Genomic DNA, 11458 nt, shown 5'->3' with positions numbered 1-11458 from the left:
ACTGCTAGCTAGTTTATTGTGATAGTGCTGTTTTTATTATGTTGCTCTTTGTTGTTTGCTTTCTCTTCTGTTTTTTTTCTCCATACAGGTGATCCAGGCGTTTTGTTTGTTTGTTTGTTTGTTTTTTCCTTTCTTCCCCCCCTTCTCACCATCTCTTCTCCCCTTTGGTTTTCTTTCTCTCCCTCTCTTTCTTTCATTCTTTCTCCCTGTCCTATCCCCCAGTCACGTCTGTCCCGTTTGTAGCAACCGAAAATAAAATAAATACATAATTATAATAAAGGTCAATCAAATGGACCAATATGGCAAGGCCATGATGATCCACTTGGTAAAATAAATCCGCTTGGCATCTTTCTTGGCCTTAAGACAACAATTCTGACGGCTAAAGATCCAAACGGGACACAAAAAAAAAAAAAAAAAAAGATTTTGAGGAATGGTTCAGTATTAGTACAAATGTTCTCACTGTACCTGAAACACTTTAGAAGATTTTAATGATCACAAAAACCAGATGTTGGTGGTGGTATGATAATAAAGATAATAACACTCACCTTTCTCTGTGGATGTCCAACCAGGGTAACACACGCCAATCACAGCATGTGGGAACATAACCTTTGGGTCATCTGTGGGATGTTCTCCTTAAAAATCTCTGTGTTGATGAGCTGAATAATGTGGACACTTGATCTGCGAAAGAAGCTCAACACAACATCATCAACGTGACCCCTGGTGTTGTTAACAGAAAATACAAAGTTACTGTCACATAAAATATAAGAAAGGTTTAGAGAAAGTTCAGAGAATAAGATCCACACCCACTTGCTGGCACAAAAACACAACCTGACATCCAAGGTAAAATTCTGTGATGTAAAAGTGGAACTACAGAGAGGAGTGGTGATATCACGGCCACTGAGCTGTGATTAAATAAATGTTTTAAAGAACAAACAGTGAAGCTGTTTGATAGCCAGAATACACAGAAGTCCTGCTCTCACACTGACAGCAGTGATGGACACGTACAGCTTCATGATGGCTGCCAAACACACAAAGAACACGACAGGATCAACAACCTGTGAAACAGTTTTACCAGTTTTTATACAAAATGTCATCTCTGTCATTCTAACTGTAAGCGATCATTAGCTAGATTAGCCACACTGTATTAGAGGGTTGTTGCTAGTTAGCGATGCTGCACACCTGTTACTCCCGTAGTCTTTATGCTTCAATGATTCCACAGGTCTCATTTTTTCTTATCCTATTTTAGACAGAGATGACGTCAGCAGCAGACTCCACAGAGACCCAGAGTTACTGTTAGTATCTGAATTATATGGATTTAAACAGTTTTAGATTCAGTTCACACAGAGCGCTCTACAGCCTGGTAACATGGAAAGTTAAATGAAATAAAGCACACTGACAAAAGGTTTCATAGAAGTGTAATTTGTTCTTTTCATTTAATAACAGGGTCCAAAGTCCACATTATTATCAACAGCTACATTCACCCTGGGGAACAACAAGTGAAGGTGACCATGAGGACCAAGCTGGGTTTCCTGGGTCCAGAGGTTTGAGAAATGTCCTCCCTTTCATTTATCACAGCTTCTGTTAGCTGTTGAGGTTTAATTTTATCATCTCAAATGTTTATATGCTGATTATATTGTTTCATATGAGAAAGGCCTAACTCTGAGTACACTCTGTGCCAAAAAGTGCTGTCAGGAAACTGCATGCTTTTGCAGCTAGAATGAAGTGAAAGTGAAACCAACTAGGCTGTTTCATCGAAACTTAAAGTGTGGTGTGACGTGACAGCAAGTATATAAATAACTAGGCTTCTGTTTGTGCTTCAGACCTGGGGCTGTGTGCTGTGTGCTCAGGTCTCCATATCCAGATATGTTAAATAAAGATAATTTTTTAAAGTAAAAGACCACTTTTGAGCCGTGTTTTCTTGGCCCTAAGAATCAAAAGAACCGGAATTAACACTTGGTGCCTTGACCCAGAAGACTCCTGATGTGTCATTTCAGAAACATCAGGAACTGAAGGTCACCGCAGGGATCAAGCAGAACTCGCAATCTTCACCAGCAGCTTCCTCAGAGGGAAATCTTCAGACCTCCACTAGACGCCCAAAATAGAAGATGGACAAATCTGCATTTCATGAGCAGTGTGATAGAGACCTTTACTTTGTGTGATGTTAGAAGTTTTCACATCATCCTCAGATGAAGCACAGAGACTCTGGACTTTTACTTAATGATGTTATATTCAGTCCTGTAGAAAGTTACATATTTAAAATATATATTATCCTTTCTGGTTACTCTGGTATGAAGGACTCTGAATGACTTGATGGTAAAGAACACAATATTGGCAAAACACAGTGTGAGTGAATTCCAGATTAAAGTTTTTAGTTCAACATACAAGTGACAAGTGACCTTTGACCTTCATCAGGTTTTACTTATTTGTGTCAGAGAAAATCTCACTTTATGCAGCTGACTACATTCAGTGTTTAAAACAGAAGCTGTGCAGGTCTGAGATCAGCAACTTTCTGAAACACCAAACTGAGTTAATATTTATGCTCCTATATAGTGACACAGTTAAATGGATGATTAATCCCTTTGACTTTTTGTCTTTAACTTTATCAATAAAAGAGCTGCAGCTTCCACTGACAAAGAGTGAACATGTAGGATGATGTGTGTGATGTCACTGGGTGGTGCTGAGGGCAGCTCCTAAAATCACAAAGAGAACAGAATCATCACAAACTGTGAAAGTTTATCCATCAAACCTGAAATAAAGCTGACTCTTCTCTGTCCTCACACACTTCAGGATCTGACGTTCTACAGTTCTGCTGACAGCTGATAGATGAGCTGTTTGTTAAAAAAGACAAAGTCTTATATACTAACACATTATCCAGTATAATATTTACCTTTGAGTCATTGGTGCTTTTAAATGGAGACCTCAAAGATGAGATGATGAGCAAGTTTCCAGTCCTGGTTCAGTCTGCTGAGTATTGGTCAACATATATTATTTATCTCTAAGGATGGAAGATGTACAGAGTACTGCACATGTACCTTTGTGAACAAGACTCATTAAGAATAAATCAGACTGATTTTAAACCTGAATATTTGATATTTGAATATTTGAGCATTTCTGTCAGGAGGACTGGAACAAAATCCCAGAAACTTCCTGTGATTAAATGACTAAGATTCAATTTGAGGAAATGTGAACTTATGTGAGTTAAAACTGGTGAACGAGAGTGTTTTACATGGAATCACTTTTTCTGCTGTTAAATCTGTGTGTTTGATCCAGTCAGACTCTGATTCTTCTTCAGCAGCGATGCTGGAAATGAAATAAGCAGCCAAAGCTGCTCAAATGTGATTGGTCAGGAAACACAAACAGAAAGCAGAAATCTTGTCTTTTTATTCCAGATTTGACACATTCAGATATAAAATCTGTTTTTTTCTATCAGAGAGAAAAGAAGGTGACAGAAAGATGAGGCACCGTGACTGATTCATCCTCTATAAACATCCACAGGAAACTGATGGAAATCTGTCCAACAAAATCAGCGTCCTAATGAGCCGCTGCTAGAAGGACAAAATCCTGACCTGACATCAGTCCAAGTGTCTGGTTAAATGTACTGAAAGGTGTTAAACAACAAGTGCTGCTGGAAGAGTTTTCATGAAGAGAACATTAACACTGTGAATGAGGGATGGACTTTGATTCAGTGTTACGGCCTCTGGCCTCAGGTGGCCCCGCCTTCCTCTATGGAAATCAAAGTGCTCCAGGACTCACGGGGGATTGGCTGGCCCGGACCTATGCCCGCCCCAACTTCATGCAGATCAGAGCCTGTCAGACCACTCACACCATTGGCTGCTGCAGGAGCCTTGAGTACGACAGACCAATGACACAGCTGCCTGCAATTACCTGAGAGTATAAAACGCTGAGGAGTCTTCATTCGTCGGAGGGACTTGTTGATTTGAACAGACTTTGCCTTTTGCCTTTTGCCTTTTGCCTTTTGCCTTTTGCCTTTTGCCTTTTGCCTTTTGCCTTTTGCCTTTTGCCTTTTGCCTTTTGCCTTTTGCCTTTTGCCTTTTGCCTTTTGCCTTTTGCCTTTTGCCTTTTGCGAGATGTTTAGAGGAGTAGTGTTCTACTGGTGTCCATAGTGTTACTTGAGTTGTTTGTTTAAAATCACTCTATTGCCTAGTGAGTTGTTTTACTAACGGTTTTCAGTTGTGTTAATAAACCTTATGTTTTTCTTCTTATCTAACCCCCTGGTCTCTAGGCTCGTTTATGTTACGTCCGCTGTCGCCTAGCAGAGCCGGGTCGTAACATAAGTGGCGGCTCGTCCGGGATACCTCATAGGGGGGGTCTTTGTTCCTGGGAGGGGGGTTAAAATACAAAGAAAAAAAATAAATAAATAAAATGTCGGCTGCGTTTTGTTTACAGCACTTTATAGCTGCCCCATCTCTTGAGATTATCAATAGCTGTCGCAAAAATGATTTGCTGCAAATTGTGGATCACTTTCAGCTGCAGGTTTCAAAAACCCTCCGTAAGTGTGATATAAAAGCTTTAGTGGTGGACAAATTGGTGGGAGCTGGTGTGCTTCAAGCGCCTGTTTCGCCTGTGGTCTCTGGTGTGCCAAGCCAAGCTGCCGTAGTTGAAGAGGGCCAAAATGGTTCTGGTGAGGGGGATGAGCGGGGAAAAACGCCGCGCACGCTTCCTCGCTATGATCCACTCTCTTCTAGGAGTTCAGAAGGCAGAGAAGGAGCTCGGCTGAAGGTGCGGCTGGCACGTCTCCAATTGGAGGCTGAGGAGAAGGCTCAGAACAGGCGGGTTCAGCTCGAAATAAGAAGGCTGGAGATAGAGGCAGACAAAGCCGTTAGGCTTCGAAAGCTTGAGCTGGAGTCTCAGTCTCAAGCCTCATCTGTCTCTGCTGACAATTCCGGTCCCGCCTCCTCGTCCACTTCTGCTTTTAAAATCAATAAGTGCATTTCTCTAGTGCCCACTTTTAGAGAAACTGAGGTTGATACATACCTTGCAGCATTTGAACGTATCGCTGGCGCGCTGCAGTGGCCTAGTGAGATTTGGCCTCTTTTGCTACAGTGCAAACTGTCCGGCAAAGCCCATGAGGTAGTGGCTGCGCTTTCTTTAAAGGACAGTTTAGATTACTCGTGCGTTAAAACAGCTGTTTTGCAGGCATATGAGCTAGTCCCCGAGGCCTATAGGCAGAGGTTTCGCCAGCAAAAGAAGATGCCAACCCAAACTTATGTGGAGTTTGCTAGAGAAAAGGGGATTCTCTTTGATAAGTGGTGTGTTGCTTCAAAAGCGAGTGACTATGACGCTCTGAGCGAATTAGTTTTGTTAGAGGATTTTAAGAAATGCATTCCTGAGCGTATCGTGCTATATTTAAATGAACAGAAAGTGACGTCACTCGCATCTGCTGCTGTTCTTGCTGATGAGTTCGTGCTCACTCATAAAGCCTCGTTTACTGGCAGTGAGAAGCCACGGGTTAGCCCTGTGCAACAGCCCCACACAGCTAAAGTGTCTGGGTCTAGGGAAACCCGTGAATGTTTTTACTGTCATAAAACTGGACATGTGATTGCTGATTGTTTAGCCTTAAAACGCAAAACATCAAATGCTCAGCATCCCAAAGGGGTGGGTTTTGTAAAAGCTGAGGCCCGTCATGAGGTCCATGGTTGTGGTGGTAGGGTGCCAGACCGCTGTTTCAAACCATTCATTTTTGATGGCTCAGTATCGCTAACAGACAATCCATCTGAGTTAAAACCTGTGCGTATTTTGAGGGACACTGGAGGTTCTCAAACTGTCATCCTCGCAAGCGTTTTACCGTTTTCTGCTGAAAGTGAATGTGGTTTTAATTCTGTTCTACGGGGGATAGAGATGGGTTACGCTCCCAGACCAGTTCACAGAATTTTTATTAAATCAAACCTTGCTACAGGATTTTTCCCTGTTGCTGTTTGCCCGGCCTTGCCTATAGAGGGCGTGGCCATGTTGTTGGGCAATGATATCGCAGGAGGGGTAGTGCTCCCTCGTCTGGAGGTTTTAGACAACCCCCTGAATCAGAAAACCTCTGATGTTTCTATGCACCCTGGGCTGTATCCAGCCTGTGCAATTACTCGAGCACAAGCTCGTAAAGATGCTGATATTGCCCTCTCTGATTCTGTGTTGATGTCCTCATTTTCCGAGGAGAATGATGTACCCACTAAAAGAAACAATGTTCTGTCACCCCCAGACTCAGTGAAATCTGAGGAGCCTGATCCATTTCCTAAGGTCTCTTTGTGGCCCTTGACTAGAGACCAGCTGTCAGCAGCTCAATTAGCTGATGAAACACTACAGAGCTGTTTCAAACGTACGGTAAGTGCTGAGCAAGTCGAGAAATGGCAACAAGCCTATTTTGTAGAACGTGATGTTCTGATGCGTCAGTGGTCTCCACCAGGTGCAGAAGGTGCAGAATGGAGTAAGGTCAAGCAGATTGTCGTGCCCTCTGTGTACCGACAGAAAATCCTGGCCCTTGCCCATGAAAGCCAGTGGTCGGGACACTTGGGCATCACGAAAACATACCAGCTACTGTTAAAACATTTCTTTTGGCCTGGTATGAAGCGTGATGTTTCTAAATTTTGCAACAGTTGCCATGTATGTCAGATTGCAGGTAAACCTAATCAGGTCATACCCCCGGCTCCGTTGTGTCCCATTCCTGTAGTGGATCAGCCATTTGACCATGTCATAGTAGACTGTGTGGGTCCACTACCTAGAACAAAATCAGGAAAGCAATACCTTCTCACGATCATGTGTGCAGCTACCCGTTTCCCCGAGGCTGTCCCGTTACATAAGGTTACAGCAAAATCTGTTGTTAAGGCGTTGACAACATTCTTTTCAGTGTTTGGCCTGCCAAAGGTCATACAGACTGACCAGGGCTCAAACTTTCAATCTAAGTTGTTCAAACAAGTGGCTAGCACTCTAGGTGTCAAGCATGTCGTGTCCTCTGCTTATCATCCTGAATTGCAAGGTGCATTAGAGCGGTGGCACCAGACCTTAAAGACGATGCTACGCAAATACTGCCTGAAGTCTGAAAAGAGCTGGGATGAGGGTGTTCCATTTGTGTTATTTGCTGCCCGTGACGCTGTGCAGGAGTCACTTGGTTTTAGTCCTTCTGAACTGGTATTTGGCCATAGGCCACGGGGACCCCTCAAAGCTCTGAAAGAGGCGTTTTTGAGCCCGCATGGAGTTTTCGAAGTAAATGTAAGCAGTTATGTAAAGCACTTCTGTGAGCGGTTGAACCAAGCCAACGCTCTGGCTAAACAGCACCTTGCCGTTTCACAGGGAAAGATGAAACGCCATTATGATAAGGCTTCTGTTAAAAGAACCTTGCAGGTGGGTGACCAGGTTCTTGTGCTCTTGCCTGTTCCAGGCTCAGCCTTGTCTGCTCGGTATAGCGGCCCCTTTAAAGTTTGTGAAAAGAGAGGGGAGACGGATTATGTAATTTGCACTCCCGACCACAGGCGCAAAACACGCGTCTGTCACATAAACATGTTGAAATTATACCATCCTCGGTCAACACCAGAGCCTGCTGGGTTCTGTGCTCCTATTGTAGCCTCAAGCCACCTAGAGGAAGGAGGGGTGGACAAGGTTGATGGTTTAAAACTAAGTTATCCCACCTGTTCTAGACCCCGTCTGTCTAACTCAGAAATGCTGAATGCATTGCCGAGTTTGCTTGAGCATCTGTCTTCGGAGCAGCAAGAAGACATAACTGCCTTGATTAGGGAATACACCTGTTTATTCGGGGATGTGCCAACTTGCACTACGGTGCTAGAGCATGATATTGATGTCCAGGGAGCTAAACCTATTGAGCAGCATCCTTATCGAGCCAGCCCCCAGAAGCGCTTGCTCATGAAACATGGCAAGATCATTTGGAAACGTTACACCAAGTATTTCACCGTTTGGCTCAAGCTACTCTAACTCTCAACTTAGCTAAGTGTGAGTTTGCCAAAGCTACAGTGACGTACTTAGGCAGGGAGGTGGGACGTGGACAGGTCCGGCCCATTGATGCCAAAGTGGCAGTGATTAACGGGTTTCCCACACCTACCACCAGGCGTGAGTTGCGTAGGTTTCTAGGGATGGTGGGCTACTACAGAAACTTTTGTAAGAATTTCTCCTCTGTAGTCAAGCCATTGACTGACCTACTCAGCCCAAAGGTTGAGTTTAACTGGTCAAGTGAGTGTCAAGATGCTTTTGAGAGTGCGAAAGCCCTCCTCTGCCACACTCCTGTGTTAGCTGCACCTGATTTGACGCTACCATTCAAACTTGAGGTTGATGCCAGTGCTGTCGGGGCTGGGGCAGTGCTGTTGCAAGAAGACTTGCAGGGATTAAACCACCCCGTTTGTTACTTTTCCCGCAAGTTCAATAAAAATCAGTTAAACTACTCCACCATTGAAAAGGAGACCCTGGCTTTGTTGTTGGCTCTTCAGCACTTTTGCGTATACCTGGGATCCAGTATGTTACCTCTTGTTGTGTACACCGACCACAACCCACTCGTGTTCCTCGCTCGCATGTTTAATCATAACCAGCGCCTTATGCGCTGGGCTCTGTTGTTGCAGGAATACAACTTAAGTATTCATCATAAAAAGGGGTCTGAAAATGTTTTAGCTGATGGTCTGTCCCGCTTGTAAACATGTTTTACTGTGTTTGTTCTTTGTTGTTGTTCACACTCTGTAATGTCTGCTTCGGCCCAACATGGTTGGTATTTTAAGGGGAGGGGTGTTACGGCCTCTGGCCTCAGGTGGCCCCGCCTTCCTCCATGGAAATCAAAGTGCTCCAGGACTCACGGGGGATTGGCTGGCCCGGACCTATGCCCGCCCCAACTTCATGCAGAGCAGAGCCTGTCAGACCACTCACACCATTGGCTGCTGCAGGAGCCTTGAGTACGACAGACCAATGACACAGCTGCCTGCAATTACCCGAGAGTATAAAACGCTGAGGAGTCTTCATTCGTCGGAGGGACTTGTTGATTTGAACAGACTGTGTAGAGTGCCTTTTGCCTTTTGCCTTTTGCCTTTTGCCTTTTGCGAGATGTTTAGAGGAGTAGTGTTCTACTGGTGTCCATAGTGTTACTTGAGTTGTTTGTTTAAAATCACTCTATTGCCTAGTGAGTTGTTTCACTAACGGTTTTCAGTTGTGTTAATAAACCTTATGTTTTTCTTCTTATCTAAGCCCCTGGTCTCTAGGCTCGTTTATGTTACGTCCGCTGTCGCCTAGCAGAGCCGGGTCGTAACATTCAATTTGACACAATCTGTTTTTCTTTCACTTTGAATAAATGTTTTTGTGGGACTGAGGATACATTTGTTTACATTTGGAAGTTTGATGTCATCTGTTCCTCTTGTTTCTGTCTTAAAACAGGATGAAAAATCTGTTTAAACAGAAACAAATAGAATTGAATTTCTGACAGCAGTAAATAAAAATCGTCCCTGAGCTCAGTATGTTTGTGACTCTGAGATGGAGGTGAAACATGTGAAGCTGGGCTGTGGTTTACTGCTCTCTTCCTGTCACAGACACTGTTTGACATCTGTTCATCTGTTGGTTTTTGTTCAGGCTGCAGGGATCATTTCTCACTGTGGGGACCAACAGGAGCAGTAGTAGGTGGCTGAATGATCGAGTTTAACTTTCTCTATCTTCAACTCACAGCCACTGTCGGTTCTCAAAGCTGAGAAATCATTTTTTTGAGGATGATTATAATGTGAAACTTGACCATTACTCCTGTCAATATAAAGAATGATCAAAAATGTTTCTCCTTCTTTTTTCTGGTACCAACGTATATAACTACTACTACACTGTTCCATCCCTCCACAGCTGAAGGAGACACTTTCTCCAACTCTCCTGGTCAATGTTAAATCCTGCTGAATCAGCTGTTCTGCTGCCATGGTAACCAGTGCTGTAGAGACACAGACAGATAGATGAAGGTTAGTGTGACAGTGTTTGTTACAGGTTGACTTTGTTGGCTCCTGATTGGCTGGAAACACTCACCTGAACACAGACAGCACAGAGCAGCAGCTGGGAGGAAAAGCATTTTGTGCAGTGGTGTTTCCTCTGGTGAACCTGGGGAGAAGTGGCGCTCTGATGCAGCTGAGGCCAAACAAGGACGAGCTGTGAGATCAGACGAGGGCCACGTGGTTTCTAACAGGTCCTCAAAGCTCCCATCAGCCCCTGCGGCCCACAGATAAGACTGCTGCTGCTGATTGACAGCTCAGCTGAAGCTGCTGTGGTTTCATCGTCTTCATTTCAATCTGACAGCAGATCCAAAAATCTGGGTCACATGATGCACAAACACTCAGAAACATTCATGTTGCTGTGAATTTAGTAACACACACTGTTATCTGTTGTTTAACAGCTGTGATGAAAACACTAAATATAACTAAACTATAAATAAATAGAAAAATCTAAAAAAAGATAATATGGTTAAATATTTTAAAAGTTCATAAATTGCACACAAAATAGTTAAAAAAACAAAATCATATATAAGAACATTTAGAGTGAAAATCTTATTTTACACAAACACATGTGGTTCTGTTGTGTGTTTAAATCTGTGCACACTGTGGTTCTTTCCCACATCTTCTAATGTGTTTTGTTCCAAGTTGGTTTCAGACTGAAGGATTCATTAAAGCCTTTTTAAGAATCATTAAAATGATGATCATCAATTCTAATATCTATAAACAGTAATAAAAACAGGGCTGTGTTTCACGTCAGCTTCAGCTTCATTTATTTGTACCCATGGTTAGATTTCATTTGCAGCAGGCAGTCATCCACCTTTACACACACATTTACACAACAGTACAAAAGTACTTTTTGATTCATGAAAGAGAAATAAGACAAATGTTGCCTTTGTATCATCTCTGATATCGAAGGGATCATTTGAAGATGTGAGTGAAGGACACAAATATTTGGATCTGGTGTTGTTCTACATTTTAGGACTAAAAGACAGAAGGAAGAAAGTGAAAGTGACTGTGCGAGGGGTTGAAGTCATGAAGTCAAGTGGAGGCCGCTGACTGCTGTTACTTTCTGCTGTACAGGTTAAACAGGGACTCACAGTCAGCCTGCTAGAACATTTGGATGAAGAGAAAAAGGAGGAAAAAGACTTTGAGGGAAAAATCCAATAAGATCAGCATGTTTTTAATGTGGGAATACAACAGTTTCCTCCACCATGACACACACTGGAGCCTCTTTTTGCTCACAGCTTCACTGTTTGTCTCAAAGTTCAGTTTGGAGGCCAAAATTGTTGCAACACATTTGTAAGTTTGCACTAATTTCACTGTGTGACCCTTAATGGATGTAATCAAAGAATCAGTCAGTGAAATATGAAGCTGTGCTGTAAGTTTGGAGGAGAAAAGTGTCTCAGTGAGTTTAATGAGGTGAACACATGAATACAGAGCACTGACTGACACGTACAGACTCCTTTAATGAGTCGCACACATTTTTGTGACTTCATTAA

This window comes from Perissodus microlepis, chromosome 18 (assembly GCF_051167445.1).
Source record: "Perissodus microlepis isolate ML-2025 ecotype Zambia chromosome 18, ASM5116744v1, whole genome shotgun sequence".
NCBI classification, from domain to species: domain Eukaryota; kingdom Metazoa; phylum Chordata; class Actinopteri; order Cichliformes; family Cichlidae; genus Perissodus; species Perissodus microlepis.
This window is presented reverse-complemented; position numbering follows the sequence as displayed.